This window comes from Cydia amplana, chromosome 6 (genome assembly GCF_948474715.1).
Source record: "Cydia amplana chromosome 6, ilCydAmpl1.1, whole genome shotgun sequence".
Lineage (NCBI taxonomy): Eukaryota > Metazoa > Arthropoda > Insecta > Lepidoptera > Tortricidae > Cydia > Cydia amplana.
In genome coordinates, this window is record NC_086074.1 from 12,319,052 (window position 1) to 12,335,809 (window position 16,758).

Genomic DNA, 16,758 nt, shown 5'->3' on the forward strand with positions numbered 1-16,758 from the left:
CAGGCCAAATTCGAACGTACACTTGTCATAATCGAATATTGTCATAATCGTACCTACCACAGAACAAGTTAGAATGGCGATGCGAGCAGGGTACGTGTCGCCGCCGGTTTTGAGCAAACGCTCGCATGCTACTCGCCCGCGCTGACCGAAAAACGAAGTAAACATGCCTTTTGCGCCACAATAACCTTCAGATTAAGAAGCCAGACATCAAATCTGTCTAAAGGAGGCGTATCCATTCACCACGCACACAAGTTTTTACTACCGTTGCGCGAGTGTTAGTAAATGTGGAGAGGAACGAGCGGCGACACCGGTTCCGATACTAACGATAGCCATTCTAACCTCTTTAATATGTTCTGTGGTACCTACGGACGAGTACGAGCCATCGTTCTGATGTGTGTGAACGTTCGAATTGGCCTGATAGTCACTAGTAGCCATGAAAGTTCTGAAAGACTCCAACAAGATCAAGTAGCTCCAAAGTTCATAAGCTGCTATACTCGTACAATATGATAAGGAGGATATATTTTGAAAACAAAACAAACCTTGCTCAATTTGTTGGTTGTTTGTTTCTTAATGTGTAGGTATTTGAGTAGCAGCACTTTAAAAAAAGCTTTATCCTAGTACAGGTCTCTCCGTCACGAGTGTTTGCATTGCGCCCTTGTCGATAAACGCTCTCCACAAGATTGTGAGCGTATCGATTTCCATTAGGATAACACAGAAATTGAAGCAATGTCGGATTGATAAGCGTTAAGGTGCGTAATCTGACAGAAAAAAACTGGAATCGCTATGATCAGGGTGCATTTCTCAAAAGCTTGTAACTTGTAACTTGTAATACAAGCGGATGTCACTTTTTGACAGCTGTTGTTAGAAAGGGACTTCTACTTGTATTACAAGTTACAAGCTTTTGAGAAACGGGCCCCAGGACAACAGATTACAAATGTAAAAATACAAATAATAGAGTCGGACCAATAAAAGTCTGCAGCGGATTTGATAGCCCACGCAATGCAAGTGTTATTTATACGTCATAATTTTATAGAAGTTTGACGTTTTAAATAACACTTGCACTACGTGGGCTATCAAATCCGCTGCAGACTTTTCTTGGTCTGACTCTAGTAATTTTTTCACTCCTCGTGCTAATATTGATACCCGAGCAAGTGAAATATTCCAAAATTAACCCACGAGCGTAAGAGTAGTTCGAAAAGTGGAACCTTGAGCGTCGTGAGGCTTAAACAAACTTTGCTGCCGACTAAAAACCAAAATCTTTTACCACACCAACGGCAACGCGAGAAAAATACTTAAACATAACAGATCAAATCCAAATGAACGCTATTAAATATTATCATTCACAATCATCACTTAAAAATCAAGTCCACTAACCAAACCAAAGCAACCAAAACCAACCAAATTTTGTATCAAATTACTTTGCCGTTCTTGTGGATGAAATGCAACTTTCTCATTAGTTTACAAAAAATAAAGCGAGATATTTACGTACTATAGTGTCGTAAAAAAATAGAATGTCGCGATTGTTTTAAGTTCAAAAGGGAAAAATGGTTTCCCGCAGAGCTGGGCACCGTTAATCAAAAAGTTAACTTCGTCAATCGTTAATCCGTTAAATTAAAAGTTAACTTCGTTAAACGTTAAAACGTTACTTTTCATAAGTTTTAACGGAAGTTAAAGTTAGTCGTTAACTCGAAATCATAAATATACACAATAGTAAATAAAACTAGTAGAAATAATCATATTGTCGTGTCGTGTGACCGCTCGGTCTCGAATAGTAAGTTGTTATTAACGGAAGTTAACAAGTCCGTTACAGGTTTTTAAAGTTAACTTAAAAGTTAGTTAACTTAACTTCGTTAATTAACGATTAACGGATTATCGGACTTCTGCCCAGCTATGGTTTCCCGTACTAACGCAAACAAAGGTAGGTAGTCTAAAGTTATTAATACCTACTATTGATTTAACAAACACATCCTTCGAGTTATAACCAATTGGAAGTAGAATATAGAGCAACGGAGCCGAACAGATAAAGTGAATTGGTCTGATTGGGTGCTCCAGTTACACTGAGAGGCAAACCACAAACTCGGGGGACAAATAGTTCCCAATAACTCTCCTGGCATTGGACATATTTTGTGGGTCTCGCAGACTAAACTCGGTTAGTCAAAGTGGAACTTGACAAGTGGTTAGCTGATAAACTGATTTAACCAGGTAAAGTAAATCCTTGCCGGAAAGTAAGTAAATACTTTGAGTCTACTTCCAACCTATTTTGACATTTTTGACTGTACATATTTACTTAAATGAAATAAAATTTATTTCTATTTGGTCTATCAACCTTAACAATTTAAATAGGTACCTACCTACTTTAAAACTCTATATTTTAATCATGATGCATAGATGAATAAGGAACTTAAGAAAAATATGTTTTGGATGCACTTACACCTACAATTAAGACGATTCTTTTACATCAACAGTCAAGCTATATCTATAGGTATAATAGTACACTACACGCAGGAATGGTTTAGTCTGGGTAAATCTGTATCCTCAAAATGGATTTAAAAATAAACAAAAGCGCATCACAAAACCTGACATCACTAATGGCATTCATAAGATTACAAGTTCTGAACTACGTTAGAACAAACCCTTTAACCAAACCCTTTAAGTAAATACTTGCAACTTTGCGTCAAGAAAAGTTTGTGCCTCTTTGGTATTCAATTAGCGTCCTTCGGTGTATCACAGTGTATAGGTACATTACATATATACATATATGTTTGTGTAGTATATGTTCACCACAATACCCTATTACAAAATGAAGACCACAACAGGATGGTTCTACTGTCTGCGGTTATCATCAAAGTGAAGTTGAAGACAAATACCGTGCACTGAACCGTATTCAGAAACTAGAATTTAATATTCATATAATGCCAAATCTATGAGGTCGATTTTAATTTAACAGTTTGTTGTGGGTTTGAACTGGTTTTGATATGACCTTCATGATCGTTTTGGTGATTGGCGCGCAACGCATCTCATGCACGTGATGCACGACTTTCACTTCATTTCCCATGCACCAATCAGCGTGAGCGATCTTCAAGGTCGTATCAAAATAGGTCAAGACCGTAACAAGATGTTAAATCTGAATCGGACTCCATCCCTAGTAGCACGGTCGCATTTTTATCGTTTGTCACCATGCCTGTCACGTTCTAACAAGTATGTAAGTGCGAAAGTGACGGGCATAGTGATAGTCGATAAAAATGGAACCGTGCTGAGCCCGCATATGTCCGTATCAGTGTACGGGTATCTGCTTACAAAAATATTATATTGCAAAGGAAACGAGCGCACACGTGTCAAATATCATTTTGGTCCTGCGGTAGCACGGTCGCATTTTTATCGCTTGTCACCATGCCTGTCACGTTCTAACAAGTATGTAAGTGCGAAAGTGACGGGCATAGTGACAGGCGATAAAAATGGAACCATGCTGCGCCCGCTGGACATTCGAGGATAAAGCCCCTTAACGGCATTTCGAATTCAGTGTCGCTGCCGTCGCTGGCCCTTTTACGATGTGTTGTTTGTTGTACTTAACCATTAGGCGGAGGACTTTGTTGAAAGGGACTAGGGATTGCAAATATTCGAAACTTTCAGGTATTCAAATATTCGACTTTTTCTGACGACATATTCGAATAATTATTCGAATAATTATTCGAATATTATAAAAAATAAGAAAAGGAACGAGAAATCGGTTTATTATCGTTTTATTCAAAAGCTTTTTTCACTTATTGCTAAAACTAATGATATTTTGCAGAAATCCACTTAATTGACTAGATTTTATCATCCTACTATGAGATGCCCACATTTATAAAAACAAGTAAAACGCCAAAATTATACGTAAGTACATAATGAATATTTCTAGATAAAACTTTTATTATAAATGCGTCGTTGCGTGAAATAATATAACTTTAACCATCCAAACACCTAGGTATGTAAGATATATTTTTAGTAGGTAATTATTTTCCGATTTAAATTAACTTGTAGTCACTAGGCCTGTAAATAGGCCTTTAATTCCATTGTATTTTGAATTTTTATTGACTTTATTTGTTTTGGCAAGTTTTTATTCCTAATGGTCGGCTAATTATATAATATTGGAATATTTAAGGGAAAAAGTTAGTTGACTACTGGGTGGATTATTCTTCAGCTAAAGGTGCATGGTTAGATTACCTAGTTGGGCAGGTTTGGTGTATGATCAAATTTGAGAATAGCGATAATTGGCAAGGTTTAGACTTCAAAAATTCGCTTAACGTACGCTTGTACTGAATAAAGAGAATAACCCTTTAACTTAAAACTTATGCACCGTAAAAATAACATCCTTTTTGATTTCGTCTTCTTTGAAATTGAGTTAGGTTTCACTGTATTCACGAAGTCTATCGAGAGGAATACAGTAAAACTATTATTTCCTTCGTGTTTAGGTACCTACCGTTCCTCATTCACTGTAAATACCCGGAAACCACACAGAAACTGTAACTACAGCGGATGAAATAGATTTTTTATAGTAATAAAAAATATTCGAATATTCGAAACCTGAGCGGCCGAATATTCGAATATCAAAACAGGTCGAATATTCGACAAATTCGAATATTCGAATTGCAAGCCCTAAAAGGGACCTTCTTTTTGTTTAAGGAAATAGCTATTATAGCTACTTATACTGTAATGTTTTCAGGGAGGGGTTCGCAAATGGATCCACAGATTAAGCCCCTAAGGACACCTGTGGCTCCAAGTCTGTGCAGTAATATAAATTTTATAACGAGACAAAATCGTAATTTGTGAATAATTAGTATCTACATAATACTACATAGGGACTTGACAATTAAGTAAATGAAAATGAGCGGAAAATACAGGTTCAAGTATACTTTGATAATTTGTATGAATTAGGCACTATTTACAAACTTCGCTCACATACTTAACTAATTACATAAATATTAGATTTGTTTTGGTTTGCCGTAAGTTGCACATTACCTGATTAAAGCCTCAAACAAGCAAACAAAGAAAGCAGTTGGAGATAAACCAACAACAAAGTCCCAATGATGGACAATTAGGACACTGAGCGAGAGAGAGCATCTTATACAAAAGTTTAATGTTTTCTGGAAGTGATCGCTCTGAAGATGTAAGGCTTTGGAGATAATGGACAAATATAGATGATCATGGATAAAAAAAGTCAAGGTAGTGAATTCAAGCCTCTTTGGCGCTAAATAACTAATGATTCTGATCAGGAAAAAAATACAAAAAAGAAGGTCAAAGGTTATGTATATACACTGCCCAATTTAAGGGTTTGGGCTATTTTACATACACATAAATGACTTTTTTAAGGATTTCATACTCAATGCAGGTACGCGTAATTTATCTTTTAAAATACGGTTTTCTACAAAGTTGGTGCGTGTTTTTACTATACTCGGTCAACCAGATCTTGACAGTAGAAAAAGGCGGCAAATTTGAAAAATGTAGGCGCGAAAGGATTTCGTCCCATAGAAAATTTGAATATTGCGCCTATTTTTACTGACAAGATTTGGTTGACCAGCTATAGAATTATACCAGCCACAGACAAATTATCCCAAATCAAGATAAGGCATTGAGACTGACAAATAACAACACAAAGCTAACTTAAGAGATGGGTCAAGTTAGTGTTAATGTGAAGCAGCGAGCGTAGCGAAGGAAATAATCCCGGGGCTGGCCGCCATTGTGGCCGTCGCTTCTACAATGGGGTGATTAATGGCACGCGGCGCGTATGCGCCCGCCCATGGCAAATGCGACGTGATATAATTCTACAGAGTTCGTTACATGCGAGCTTGCATAGATGTAGGTAGGTAGTATTTAATTTGATTTCCGTGATATGCGTTCCAGCTTTACATTGCATTACAAAATAAAAATACTTATAAAATTGTACACCGGGACTTAATCGCGTATTTAAGTTTTAAGATTTACCTCCGACGTTTCAAGGGCGGCGTTGTTGTTGTTTAAATCAGTGTTAAAAATACTTATACATAGAATGTACCGAATATTTTTTGTTAATTAAGTATCGTTGGTTGGATGAACATAGGTAGGTACACTAATCACTCATTTGAGCCACACACTCGTTGTGAAAATGGTTGAAATAAAACTTAAAAAGCTTACTCACGTTGAAAATCAAACATTAAAACCGGCCAAGTGCGAGTAGGACTCGCGCACGGAGGGTTCCGCAACATCAGCAAAAAATAGAGCAAAAAATCGTGTTTGTTGTGAGCCCCCCTTAAATATTTATTTTATTTTATTTTTAGTATTTGTTTTTATAGCGGCAACAGAGATACATCATTTGTGAAAATGTCAACTGTCTAGCTATCGCGGTTCATGAGATACAGCCTGCAGGTGACAGACGGACGGACAGCGAAGTCTTAGTGATAGGGTCCCGTTTTTTACCCTTTGGGTACGGAACCCTAAAAATTTATAAAAAGGGAATGCGTCCGCGTCCAGTTAGTGTTCGCCTAATAACAGGAAGGAAAGCATTTCAAAGACACATCAGACACATGTGTGGGTAATATGCTTCGACCGGCCTCTCGGGATCTTTAAATCGCAGTACCTATCTCTGAGAAAAAAGAAAAACACAACGCTTCCCTGAGATAGGGTAAAGAAACCCGGAAATGATATCTCTGTTATGTAATAAAGTTGCGACACATTTTCAAACCAAGGAAATAGCTTTTCCAAGATTCTATTGAAACAGAGAGTAGGTATACGCTGAAAATATACTGGGTGGCTGAAAATATAAGTGTTTAACTCACGCCATGGTATAGACTACGGTAATGAGCTAGTTAATGACGAGACGGCTCACGTACCCGCCCACCGATGATAAATAGGTACGACCAATTAATGCGTTTCCACGCCGGTGCAAATAGCACCGTGACGTAGGTACCTACGAGCCCGGAGCTCCATTACGACACAATGTATTGTGCACATTTTGTAAGGGCCCTATACATATACATACATATACCGAAGTCCGGCGGCACCTTTACAATACGAGTATTTCAACAATACGTCTTAAGGACTTCTTAAGAGATATCCTGTTGGTACGAGCTTTTTACCCGGACGGTGAAGAAAGGAGAATATTTTTTTCATCTATTATTTTTTATTGTATCAACTCGTATTTTTTCCTAATTTAAGGTTAGCTAAATTTCTTTGCCATCTACATCTCCGCTAGATATCTAAATATACGAGGGTGAATCAAAAAGTCCTTAGAACTGGCTGTGTATAAAAAGTTTTTAAATGAAGTTTTTTTTTTATTTTGAACTGTCATTATAACGTAATATTTGACAGTTGGTTTCATTCGAATTGTTCCCGCCGTTACATGGTAAATCAATATTTTGCGAAATTAGTCGACTAAAACGTCGCATTATGGAAAAAAATGAGTTACGTGCCGTGACAAAGTACTTGTGTATGAAAAAAATGACTACCAAGGACATTTTTTTGGATATTCAGCAAACCGTAGGCACTAGTGCTGTACCCTATTCCACCGTCGCTTTCTGGGTTGCCGAGTTTAAAAGAGGCAGATCTAGCTGCGAAGACGACCCCCGCTCCGGCCGGCCATCTACCTCAGTTAACGCAAAAACCGTTGAAAAAATTGAGAAAATGGTTTTGGACGACCGGCGACTAACAATTAAATACATAGCAGAGACTCTAAAGATTTCGTTTGGTAGCGTACATTCAATACTAACCGATGTTTTGGGTTTTAAAAAAGTGTCAGCAAGATGGGTTCCGCGAATGTTAACGCAGGCTAACAAAGACTTGCGTTTAGAAGTTTCGAAGCGGAATCTAAAGAAAATCTTGCATGATCCGGACACTTTTTATTGTCGTTTCGTAACAATGGACGAAACATGGGTTCACCATTTTGACCCTGAAACAAAAAAGCAAAGCATGTCCTGGAAACGGCCATCCTCCCCTCCAATAAAGAAATTTAGAGTATTTCCGACAGCAGGTAAAGTTATGGCCTCAGTTTTCTGGGATGCAGAAGGAATCCTTTTTATTGATTATCTGCCTAAAGGAAAAACCATTACAGGTGCCTATTACACCGATTTGATACCAAAAGTGCGTCAAGCAATCAAAGAAAAACGTCGAGGAAAATTGAGTGCGGGAGTGCTTTTTCACCATGATAATGCTCCGGCTCATCGATCACAAATGGCTCTCACTGCAATCCGCCAAGCTGGTTTTGAGATCTTTGATCATCCGCCCTACTCGCCAGACTTAGCTCCTAGTGATTTCCACTTGTTTCCGAAACTAAAGGAGCACATTCGCGGAACTAAATTTGACGACAACAACGCGGTCATGGGTGCCGTAGAGGAGTTTTTTGAGGCTCAAGAAAAATCGTTTTTTTATGATGGATTAAAAAAACTTGAAAAACGGTATAATAAATGTATAGAACAAGAAGGAAATTATGTTCAAAAGTAAAAAAAATAAAAATGATATTCGTTTGTTTTTGACCCTATTTCTAAGGACTTTTTGATTCACCCTCGTAGATTCAATTCATCATTAATTAATCGTGATTTTAAACAGGAGTAGCAGATAATGTTTTTAAATCCTACCTAAGTACCTAATTTTTAAATGAAAATTCTTAATTAAGTACTCATCGGGAAGAAAACAGTGTGATCCTCATTGCCATTAAATACCTACGCTGTAGGTATATTCTTACGTTTAAAAGTGTATTTACCTACTTCATCCTAACTAAATATGATACCTCTATATAGGTATATAAATAGAATGGTAATGAATATTAAGGTTCTCTCTTCATTTTACTAGCCATCTCGTGGCTCGCGCACGTAGGGCCGTTAGCGTAACATTGTCTAGATACGTTTTATAGTCGCAGGTAGTCTAGTTCGTGGGATAAAATTATAACAAGAAAACTACTCTGCCGCGCCATATGTGCATTTCAAAGCTTATTCTAATGTATATCTTATTATCACATTAATAAAGCACACATTGAACTGGACATTAATTGCACATTTGGATATAGCAAGCGGGGCAGTGTTTACAAAATGTGACGTAAGCGAGACGAATAAAACCACATACTTACCTACTTCCATACAATGTTCTTATCCTAATTTTTTTGCCGACCTTCAGTAGTCTAAAAAAGTTTATTTACACACGTAAATGTATAACAAATCGTTAATCAACTAAACTATTTTCCTTTTGACGAGTGCGTAAAAACATACAAACAATATAGGTACTAGATTGTAAATCAGTTTGATTTATTGGTTAGTGTACATATGGGTTTTTGGCTTTATAAATAGATCGTGAACGTGTTGTCACCCGTCGTCACGGCTAGGGGTAAATGGGCATCCCGGTCCCGAAGAGCCTTCTTTAAATTGCGAGCTTGTTAAATAAAATGGCATGCGGCCTAAAAGCCTCTGCCCGCAGATGTAATCGTACATATGTTTTTGGGGCTCGGTATTTTGAAATTGGAGACATCATTAACACTCCATAGAAGATATGCACAGGAATTCGTTGCTATTAGGAACAATGTTACCTATTAAATGTAGGTACGAGTATAACAACATAGGTATGTAGTATGTACTTAGGTACCTCCATAAATAATAATGTTTCCGATTCTATTGACCAAGGCCCCGACTTCGGCACTGTACTATGGGTAGGTAACCCTAGTCATTTAATAAAATATATTTAGTTTCCTTACCCCGCGGTTCACTAATAGGTATAGCCAATATAAGATGCAATAAGTACAAAAGAAAAGCACTAAAGGTATATATTTAGGGGAAACTGGGGAGGGTTGATCACCCCTTTTGTTTTTAGCATACATTTTCTTAACTATTTGTAGTATTGAAAAACTTTATAGACCATACGACTCAGAATTTATCTCTTCATTAATAGTTTGAATTAGAACAGATTTGTGCAATAAATTAGATCATTATTTAATAAAAACCCATAATGTTGACTTTTACCATGTGTCCCCTATGTAAGGGAGACTTGTTTACCCCTGGTCGGGAGCCTTGATCCTAGGGGGATCAAGTGACCCTGGTTCTTGGGACACATGGTAAACATATTTTTACCATGTCTCCCCATACCAGATTCTCATTGATTATATAACTCGGATCGCTATTAGCAATGCATCTATAATTTGTAAAATACACAGCAAACATATATATATTGCATCTTCCATGCTTTGAAGTTGTATTTCCGGTAATCAGATGTCTAAGCCGAAGGGATCAAGTCTTCCAGATTTGGGGACACTTGGTAAAAAGATTTTAAGTGGCAATGTCATATTTCGAGGGTAGTACCTACATTAATTTATTCACTTTATCTACAGAAAATTAATATATGAAGATATCAAACACATATTAATCCATAGTCTTATACTTTTAAAAAACAATGTAATCGTATTATCCATAAAACAACATAAAATAGGGAATCAATTTTTGTACCAAAAAAAAACAAAAATCTAAGTTATTAACATAACATTTCTTGTAACAAGCTAATTTTAATCACAGCAATTTTATTTTTTTTACCCATCACTGGTCGTTATTGTTTACTATAATAAATAAGTTTAGAAATTTACTGCTCACGTTTCGAGGACGGTGTTTGAGCTGCATAATCCTAAAATCCTTTCTATGGACCGTCGGTTCTATAGTACATAAGGTCGGAAAGCCATTGAAATAGCATTTCATCCATAAAAACAAATATCGCCGGTTGAAAACCAAATATCGTTATAAGTGTTTTTTGTCGACCGAGTAACATCCCCTGTGTGTAAAACGTTTAACTTGATAAAAAAGACCAAGTACGGGTAGTTCGTAAAATGTTGATGTCAACTTTAGTCAGTCTTTTCAAAGGCCACGGGGATAATTCCGTTTTCGGAACCGGTTGTATAATTAAAAACTGAATTATACGCCATTAAATTCCGTTTTAATAATCAATAATGAGTCAAAAACTTTGAAAGTTTAAATCAGTGTTTCTCTGGTCGTACTTTCACGGCATGATTTACTAAAGAAAAGAAAATATTTATGATAGCTCTATGAATCATTTTGTAAGTAAATTTATTACAATGTATACTTGATCGCTTTGGGGGTGACATGATCCCGGATCATATCTCCCCTGAAGAAAAAGACAAAGTCTCCCCATACATAGTAAGATTATAAAACGTGCCGTACTCGAAATATGTGTTCGCGTATATCAATGTAATCCAAGTTAATCATCACTTCAATAAACAACAAATAAAATAAGCACACTCACTAACATCATTTCCATCTCATATTATAAAATAAATCCAGTTAAAGCTTACCGAAAATTTAATATAGTACGCAGAAAATCTTTCACCGTCCGCCATTTTTGAACCACTGACTTTTCCGATACAGTGCCATGTCAGAACGTGAAGTTAGGAACGAATGAATGAGTGTTGCCAGCGCAAAAAATTGTATCTCGTTTGGTTTGATTAAAAATGAAGTTTACCAAGTGTCCCCTAGGGATCGACCCTCCCCACCCTCACCTATTAGTTATATAGATATACTTACATGTCAAACTTTACCTATGTATTTTCCTAAACCATGCAGTCTTATGGCTTGTTATGACGAGATACTTGGATGTTTTAGGACCAAAACGTTCATGAAAATCGTAGCTCATTTTAAATTACAAAGAGCCAACACCTGCACTATGACAAGAGAGACTCATTCATCAAGTAGATACGGCGAGCGAAATGTTAAACGAAACGCCGGTCTGCAATCAGCAAATGACTAGCGAATTTTGTCAAAGTCGAACCTTCTTCATAAACCCGTTTCCAACCGCTGTGATAACGTCCAGCATATTATGACACATGCATTTTATTAAGTCTTAACCCTTAAATGCATGACTTTTTCTTTTTGCCCAAAATTAATATATGTAGGTATCACATATATAATTGTTTGCCGATTCTAGGAAAAATAGTAAAAAAAAATATAACTTCGATTTTCACTGCGAAATCAGTGTTAGAAGTTGAATTTGAATAAATATGTAATTTTCAGTAATAGATATATGATTTTTTTACTACCATTAGAAAGGTACACTATTTGTAATATAGGTACCTATGATAAAGTTTGTAAGTATAAAATAATTACAAACCCCGAAAAATCTGCCCAAAATCACATAAGTACTAAAAATCATCAACTTCCAGGTTTTTATAAGTTTTCCGACATTTCGTCTATAAACAAATGTAATTTTTATAAATTAATATACTGCGTAAATTTATGTAATAATTCGGAAAGTTTATTAGTTTTACTATTGAAATAATATACAGGAACAAATAGAATTTGTTTAACCATTAATCTGTGAGCTGTCTAATGCTTTGTAGACATTTGGCAACACTATGCATTTAAGGGTTAATTGCATATAAATAAACTTGAAAATGCCAACCTTCGTCTCTACTCGTGGTCCCGGAGGACTACCTATGCGCTTTATGGATGACTCACGCTAGACAGGGCCTGGCCCGGGCCGAGGCTTCCGACATGTCATTTTCTATGACGGCTGATCGGCACCTATGGTGCTTTCCATAGAAAATGAAGCGCCGGAATCCGGCCTAGTCTAGCGTGAGTCATCCTTTATGGAAACGGGAGCTCGTTAGTTATATTGGACCCCCTACAGCACAACTCGTGGGTTTTAGTGAATTGCCTCCCTACGGATACCTATTTAGTGAATATCTATGTAGGTAGCGGCAGAAACTAGGATTACCAGACGTCAGAAATTTTTCTAACATAGGTACCATGAACTAGATAAAAATAATGGTGTTTACCTACTGATTATTCATACATGGATATCTGCAATCGTAAACGTATACGAGTACCTACCTATGTAGTTATTTACATACTTAATAGATTTGTCGCAGTCAAAATGTAAGAATCCGCCGTTTACAAATAAAACGGCGTCGTTATTTTACAAACGGTTTCACGTCATTCGCATTACAGCCATATTCGAACTTTAAGATGTAACGTCAAATATTATATCAAAAAGTAGTATAATATAATTAGATATCTAGTTCAAAATCCGAATCGGGCCCTTAGGCCCATGTTTACCTATTGATTAGTGTTTAGTATGAGTTTATACAATCGAAATGTCACTAATAAATATAGGTAAGCTTATAATAAATATTATTGAAGGTGCATTACATAGTTACAAATACAAATTAAAATCACCCCCACCACACTTTAAACCTATATCCAAGGATCCATTGACTTCAACGCGAATGACTGGACTCCAAGTTATACTACTTATTTTGTAAGGCACCATTTTGCTTCATATTGGAAATTCTTTTAAGACTGAAGAAATTTGTATTTGGTAACCCCAACTGAAACTCGACGCGTCTCGGCTGTCGGGGAGACGAGTGTCGTCATCATTTATAGTTAATGAACTATAAATGATGACGACACTGCCAATGGGCCGCGACATAAATTTTAGTTTGCCGGTTCGGAAATATGGGAGGATCTAAATCAAAACATTTACGATAACCAAGAAGAGAATGGCTAGGTATTCGCCAACATAATACAATAAAGTTATATCGACCTACCTACAGACATACAGGGGCCCGTTTCTCAAAAGCTTGTAACTTGTGCCTAATACAAGCGGATGTCACTTTTTGAATGCTTTTGTTAGAAAGGGACTTCCACTTATATTACAAGTTACTAGTTACAAGCTTTTGATAAACAGGGCACAGGTCTCTATCACAAGCATATAATATACGATAGGTACGTGTCGTAGCGTTGGTAGTTCACGCATTGTCGCTGTACCACGCTTACATTCTAGATCTTTGAATTGTACCACAGAATAAATAATAGTACTATGTACCTAGTACCTACAGAAGACTCACTCTCTAACAAAACGCGTCTGTTACGATCAGCACAGATATGGCCGCTAGGTGGCGACAGCGCCACGCGCGGCTTATGGCTTTCCCCAAAATTGGGGCCGAACGGATGTACTTTTAGCTACCTGTAGCAAAGCGACGAAATCGCGGACTGAGACACGCCTGGTTGTACCTACCTACCTAAGTTTGAATAGATATTCGTGCGCTCAGCTGCTCCTCACGGGATGCACAAAAGGTGCCATCATTAACCTATCTCGCTAGACTCGCTTGCACTCCGAATTTTAATTTTTACGCTTCACTCTCACTTCCCATTGTCTGAATAATGCAGGTAGGTAGGTATGTAGAGTTCAATAGAAAGTGCCATTAATATTTCGTTATTATATCTCACATTTTGAGGAAAACCATGATCTTATCTTATCAACAGTTGGTATGCTTACCTATTTCCTTTGTTTAGGTATATTATAAATTACAAATTAGTTAAAATAAATTACAGGAGCCGATTTTTGGCGCGAGACGTAAATGTTAAGTTTATATGTTGCCGATGTGGCCCACAAGATGGCAGCCCTACTATGCACAAGAAAACGTACGAGAACGGTACATGACATGACGAAACTTACTTTTTAATACAATTTTTTTTTCTATCCAGTGGTTCTTCCAACCTCTTTAGTTTGACTGATATAAGTAGGTATTCATATTATAGTGCCATTTTCGAGACGATAACGCAACGCTCTCCGTCTCTGATAGGGAAATATTCTCGAGGCAGCCCTCAGGGTTTGAGAGTAAAAAAGGGCAAACACTAAATTGGACAGTTATGGAATAGCGAACTAAGCGCTAGCGAACTAACTGTCGCTTGATCGCTTATTTCATAACACTGTCCAATTATACTAAACGCTACTTGTTATGGGCAAGCAAAATTTGCATAAATTGAATTTATGCCGTACTTCCAAGTTGAAATCCGGTTCGTTTATTTCGACGCCTTTAGTACCTATTGTCGAGTGGGTTCGCGGTGTTCGACTTACGAAAAATTTGCCTTGATCCTTGCAATGAGCTAAACTCCGCCCCCTCATACAGATAACCAATAAGGAAGCACCTATTTTAGAAAATTAAAGATTGATAGGTATTATTTTATTGATACATTTTTATTCAAAATTACATCATAATTAATATACCTAGTCATAAAAATCAATCCATAGCGATCAATAAACTACAGAAAACAATAACTTCATGATCATTTCTATCGATAAACAACTACACAAACTCACTCAAATGTGCCAGTTTATGACAACAGCTGGTCGACAGTTACTTGCGTGGCCAGTGATAGAAAAGGCACAAAATACTATTTTTTACGGCCGCGCATAGTATACATACGTATCTAGTAACTGAGTATATTAACTATATCTTTTTGTTGTTATTCTGTTCCTCAAACAGAATACAGTAGCCTTAGCACGAGATAGACCACTGGCCCCCATTACAAAATACAGTTAAAAAGATGGGCAGGCAGTTTCTAGCGCGCGAGATTCTGCCGCGGCGCACTCATGATAAGCCTACAATATTAATATTTGATAAAAAATGTTAAAACACTTTCTACCTACTACAAACTACATACATAACTACAAATGCATGCTTGATTAATTGTAAATCCATTAAAACCAATATTTTAAAGAGGGGCACAAAAGTTAAACCAACCAATTAGTTTGAAAACTTGTTCTACTATAAACCTTATAGTATGACAATAGGGTAGGTATATAATTGTACATAGGTACTTATGCTAAGCGCGGCAGTATAAAAACAATACAGTACAACTTGCACTAATTACATTAAGTTACACTGGTTAATCTTGTTAAGCGTACAAAAGCTAGCAACGCATCGTTTTGTAAGTTACTTTTTTATCTTCTACCATTTTTTTTTATAAAACTGGGTGGGCGATGTTACATTTATTATTTTGATTATTAGTTACTTTGTGATAAAGTCAAGATGCACAAAAAATGTGCAATTAAGTTCCAGATACTTATTTAAACATTAAATTAAATTAAATTAATGTAAGACCAACAAAGGATCAAGGATAATTAAAATAAACCAGTAGGGTCAACAGCAGGAATACCTAACAAACGTTGCATAGTACACACAATTTTAAGCAGTGGGGCCTGAAGTCACTGAAGGTGTCATTACTAACTACAAATATACCTAATGCAATCCATTGCTTTTCTCAACGGTACCAAAGTGACAAAATCTTCAATATTTATACATTGATATTACCATAATTTTTGTTTTTAGCAGGTACACTATGTTAAAAATTTATTAACAATGCAACACTGGGCAGTTACTAAAACCATAAAACGTTTATAGCTAGAAACTTTACACACTGTTATTTAAATTTAAATCTTCGTGCTAAAAACGCCAATTCGTTATTAGTGTTATTACATGTGTTTTGAGTAGCCACATATTTGTGCACTTGACTGCAGCACAAATCAACTAATACAACTGCCAAAAAAAAGTGGTTTAGTGCTATATGTGCCTTCTACATTCACTCCTATTCATTCTACCATCACTGTGCGTTATATCTAAAACTTAAGCTAGAGGACATTGTCGTTTCAATTAAATCTTAGCCAATAATACCAGTTAGTCTATTTTGTACCATTTAAATGCATTTCTACTACCCAATATTTTAATATTGTCTAAGATGAGCACAATGAAAATGATCTGAAAATAATTTTATAAACCTAGATCACTAGATGTCATTTTATTTAATGCTGCATTTGCATGACGGTGGCAAACTTCTATCAAGGCTATATTACCCCTTTGAACGCCACGCCTACCGTGTGGAGTGGGTCACCGTGAACCTTGTCGCAATGCACGAAGGTTGATATTGGGCTGGCTGTAGCCGCGCGCGTCAGTAGACGTCTTTAGCGGTTAATCCATCCCAT